Below are 5,679 nucleotides of genomic sequence, written 5' to 3'. Positions count from 1 at the left end.
ATTCCGGATTCGAACGGAAAACATGACAAATGACTTGAAGTGCCCTCCATCACACACTGTGAGATGGCTTGTGGAACTTGTATCTACGTGTATCCTCAAGTATTGTTGCAAGGACTCGATTGTGGCAGAATCTACCACATAATATTTGCCAATTTGTGTATTTCCCCCGATTCTGAAATAAAATTACAGCCGGCCGTGGTGGCCGAGCGGTTCTAGGCGCTTCAGTCCGGAACCGGGCGACTGCTACAGTCGCAGGTTAGAATCCTGCCTCGAAAATGGATGTGTGTGATGTCATTAGGTTAGTTAGGTTTAATTAGTTCTAAGTTCTAGGGGACTGATGACCTCAGATATTAAGTCCCATAGTGTTCAGTGCCATTTGAACCATTTTTTTTTAAATTACAGCATAGCTACTGAAACATAACTCAAACTTTACTTTTCATTGAATTGCAGTTCTGAATAAAGTCTACGACCCCCCTAAGTTGAAGTTTTCATATAGTGTGATTCGGGTGAGCTGCCATTGCTAGGAACCTAAAACAAAAATCCCGTGGAAATATTAATTAACCAGCACACAAATTATGAATAGGTCCCTAGAGTACGCTTCTGACTAAGTGAAGAGTCTTCACCTCTTTGTAAATATTCAAACAATATTACGTCATAAAACAAATAGTTCTCGCGGCGTTAGTCACTGGAAAGGAGACCTGTATATCACTTAAACTAATGGAATTAGTTAAATCAGCAAAAGCCTGACGCATTCATAACCCGGACAGTCCAGCATTAATACAATACAACGGTTGACTTTCTACGCATATTTTATAGCCTCCACTTTTCGCAGACAACAGCTCGTTGCAGTCGACATTTATCTTGGTCCATGACAATGTTTCGTGCATGTAACGAATTTACACTGGCAAATAATAAACCGATTTTTCCCCACTTGCCTCCTCTCTCGTATCACTCACTAATGTATTTCTAGTGAAGATCACTATTTTTGCATCAAACAGGGTGGTCCACTGATCGTGACCGGGCCAAATATCTCACGAAATAAGCATCAAATGCAAAAACTACAAAGAACGAAACTTGTCTACCTTGAAGGGGGAAACCAGATGGCGCTATGGTTGGCCCGCTATATGGCCCTACCATACGTCGAACGGATATCAACTGCGTTTTTTTAAATAGGAACCCCCAATTTTTGTTACATATACGTGTAATAAGTAAAGAAATATGAATGTTTTAGGTGGGCCACTTTTTTCGCTTTGTGATAGATGGCACTGTAATAGTCACAAAGATAAGGCTCACAATTTTAGACGAACATTTGATAACAGCTATGTGTTTTAAATTAAAATACAGAACGTAGGTACGTTTGAAAATTTTATTTCGGTTGTTCCAGTGTGATACATGTACCTTTGTGAACTTGTCATTTCTGAGAACGCATGCTGTCACAGCTTGATTACCTGTAAATACCACATTAATGCAATAAATGCTCAAAATGATGTCCGTCAACCTCAATGCATTTGGCAATTCCCCACAGAAAGAAATCCGGGGACATCAGATCCGGTGAACGTCTGGGCCGTGGTATAGCCGTCGAACATTTTCTGTATCCAGAAAGGCCCGTACAGGACCCGTGGCTCTACCCTTCATTCGATCCCTGCAAAATCCTACATTTCAGCAGGATAATGCACGAACGCATGTTGCAGGTCATGTACGGGCCTTTCTGGTTACAGAAAATGTTCGGCTGCTGCCCTGGCCAGCACATTCTCCAGATCTCTCACCAATTGAAAACGTCTGGTCAATGGTGGCCGAGCAACTGGCTCATCACAATACGCCAGTCACTACTCTTGATGAACTGTGGTATCGTGTTGAAGCTGCATGGGCAGCTGTACCTGTATACGCCATCCAAGCTCTGTTTGACTCAATGCTCAGACGTATCAAGGCCGTTATTACGGCCAATATGTGTCCAATGTATACCCGTTTATCATCTGCATGTCTTCTTGGTGTAGCAGTTTTAATGACCAGTAGTGTATGTTTCATAACATTACATTCGTGTCAGGTGGCACCCTTACACTGAGGTTAACAGCCGTTCTCTCATTTAAATAACGACCTCGCTAACCCAGCGGTGGAGAATGTTTTATTTATTAGTTAATAGCCCGTCCATTTATAAACCGCTTTGAAAAGAGACAGTTTTTTCCTTCGTCTCTTCACAAGCGTATTCCAGTAAGTAACGAAATGTATCGATTCTCTCGTTCTTTTCATGCTGTACATAACTTTATTGTCCCCTTGTACTTCGTTTCTTATTGTATTTGTACTCAAGCTTTCACCACAGTTTCATCGAGAATTTGCGTCATTATTTTTAACTGATGAACTTTCTGAGTTAATTTGACATCAATCTCTTATGGTGATGCGTTTGTTTAGAGATTTGCAAGAACGATCCCATGCACAGAGTCTTCCCTGCTTTTGACGCAATTTCCTGTGATCTTGAGTCGTGTCATATCTTATTGTGTCTTTTTTCTTCAACCTCTGTTGTTCCTAAAGTTCAGCGACACGTTTTCTCAGTGAACATATTGCTTTTCTATTTATAGAGGTAACTATGAAATTTTGGTACTACATTCGTTACTACGTCAGAAATTTTTCTTTGTAGTTTCGCAAATATAGTTTATTTCTCTATGCTCACATATTACGTTCTTCTCCATTCGTCGTATAACTTTTCTTTTATTCCTTACTCACTTCTGCAATGTAACCTACAATCTTCCGATTCGTACTGTCGGCTTCGTAATGTATAATGGGTGATTTTTCTCCGAGACACATACCTACTTTCTTGTTGTATCCCTACGTACGCCAGTTCCAACTTTCTTAATCTCTCCTTTCCATTGTGGAACACTGTTCTGTGTTTTTTAAATGCGGGTTCCGAAGTATCTACACGTCGCAATCTTGCCTTTACTGTGCTTACGTGTTTTGCTTTATCGTGATATAATGGTTCAAATGGCTCTCAGCACTATGGGACTTAACAAAAGAATTGTTCAAATGGCTCTGAGCACTATGGGACTTAACATCTATGGTCATCAGTCCCCTAGAACTTAGAACTACTTAAACCTAACTAACCTAAGGACATCACACAACACTCAGTCATCACGAGGCAGAGAAAATCCCTGACCCCGCCGGGAATCGAACCCGGGAACCCGGGCGCGGGAAGCGATAACGCTACCGCACGACCACGAGCTGCGGACTGGGACTTAACATCTGAGGTCATCAGTCCCCTAGAGCTTAGAACTAATTAAACCTAACTAACCTAAGGACAGCACACACATCCATGCCCGAGGCAGGATTCGAACCTGCGACCGTAGCGGTCGCGCGGTTCCAGACCGTAGCGCCTACAACCGCTCGGCCATATCGTGTTATATTTGTAGTCCAGTTTACACTACAAACTCATACAGAGTTTGTGTGTTTATTTTTGCGTTGTATCCGCAATTTCATTGGCAAAATCATGGCATTCATTTCGAACCTTACTCTTCATACCCAGAAGTAGATTTCTTTAACATTAATCTATTGAATTTCGTGCGCGTAACTGTATAACCTGCATTTCTTCAACTGATATTTGAACCCTGTATCTTTCGTCTGTTTTTCGAGTGAGCTGGCAAATCGAAGCTACCGCACTTGTGACCGCATTTTTAAACCTGAGGACAATGCCACTGCCCATCGGCTACAGGTAGACGAAGCCTAGAAATCTTCTGTGGCAACGAACTTGAAACGTCTCCATGTGAGCCGTTCCACTGATCTTGGAAAGTAACCTTCGCTTTCACTACAGTTATTAACGACTCAAATGTTCGGTACGAGAAAGATTTACGAGAGAGTTCGTGATTTACAGCGGCATTTCTCAGTGGCTTTTCAACGCCGAAGGTGAATTTCTTTTTCAATTTCAAATTCATAATTATGTTCTGTATGTATCTCTGTAATCGATTATTATGCGTTCATGTCATATCTTTTCTGTTGCTGATGTCGTCCGCTTGTGTAGATGTGTGGTCTGTCTATAGCTGACACTATGGGATTTCTTAGTTGCCAGGAGGTTTCCTGGGATGTTAAGAGCAGTTTAGACAGCCTCTGTGTAGAGTTTTGAATACCGATACTTTGGGTCAGAGAGACATTAGTGGCCACTGGTCAGCACCCATTGTGAGGTTTGTACAAGTAGAAGACCCTTACACTCTCTGAGCCCTTCCGAGTTGCTGTGTAGACGCTGGCGACGGGGAAGGTTAGTTTCTACTTTTCCTTAGGACGCCGGTGAGTGAGGATGCTCTGCGCAGTATCTCTAGTTGCTAAGTTGAAATGTGCAAGAGTTAGCTTCGTTTGAGATTCCAGCAGTCACTGTGGTGTGTGGAATTGATAATCATGCCGCACCAACTAATTCATTTTTTCCCTTTATTGTACTTCAATTCCCCGTCCAGGGTGGGCTGGCAACAGCGTGTGCGCTGCTCTTCACCCAAGAGACAATAATGATACAACAGAAGACATTTAAAATCGCAAAGGAGAAAATATGGCGGACAAAATATAAAAAAAGGGGGAGCATAATGGAAAAGAACAGACAAAAAGGGGGCGACTATAAAATGGGCACAAAAACCTTACAAAAGTATTGTGCACAAAAAACCTCACACTGGGACAGTTAAAAGAACACAAGGCAAAGTATAGCTGCAGCATAAAAGTATCGATGTACAGTGTTGTGTCTAGGCAAGACAGCCTAGACACAATGAGAGGAAGCCGAAAGGCACGCGTTTAGCAGGCAAGAGATAGGGCAGTAACAGGATACGTAATGAATGCTATAAAGAAAAGTACGTAGCTTCTGTAATACTTAACTTTAATCCATCCTTGGTACATCGCTATTGACGATATAAGTGAGACTCCATAGATACATGCAATGTTACTAATGGCGCCTTGCTGGGACTTAGCTGAAGGCTATTCTAACTATCTGCTCGGCAAATGAGCGAGGCTTCGTCCGTGTAGTCGCTAGCCAAGTCGTCCGTACAACTGGGGCGAGTGCTAGTCCGTATCTCGAGACCTGCCTTGTGGTGGCGCTCGGTCTGCGATCACACAGTGGCGACACGCGGGTCCGACATGTACTAATGGACCGCGGCCGATTTAAAGCTACCACCTAGCAAGTGTGGTGTCTGGCGGTGACACCACAGACAGCGTAGCACATGATGATCACTGACCGTAACACTAGGTACAAGTAGAGCACACAATCAAAATCACAGCTCTTGACACACAGAAGACGTGGCACACTGATGACGATGACCAAACACAGGATCTGCCAGGGGTATGGAGATGAGGGAGAAGGGAAGAAGGGAGGGAGGGGGTTAAAGGGGGGGGAGACGGGCGGTAGCACTTCGAAGAGGGCTGGGGAGGGAAGGACGTGGGAGGGACACAATTGAGGAAGGCTTGCAGGGACTCAGGGGGGGGGGGGCGGAAAGGAGGAAAATCCGATCTGGGAGAAGGAGGGGAGAGGGAAAGGAGGGCCCTGGGGAAGGGAGGGAACAAGGCCAGATTACAATTGGAAGGAAGGGTAGATGGCACGATGAAGTTCAACATCTGGGAGTGGTAGGTGCTGGAAATTGCCCTGATAAAGGAGATGGAGGGTGTGGAGGTGGAGAGAGGGAGGGATACAGCGATAGAGGCGTGTCAACAAGTGGGGGGTGGAGA

Source organism: Schistocerca serialis, chromosome 7 (genome assembly GCF_023864345.2).
Source record: "Schistocerca serialis cubense isolate TAMUIC-IGC-003099 chromosome 7, iqSchSeri2.2, whole genome shotgun sequence".
Classification (NCBI taxonomy): domain Eukaryota; kingdom Metazoa; phylum Arthropoda; class Insecta; order Orthoptera; family Acrididae; genus Schistocerca; species Schistocerca serialis.
This window is presented reverse-complemented; position numbering follows the sequence as displayed.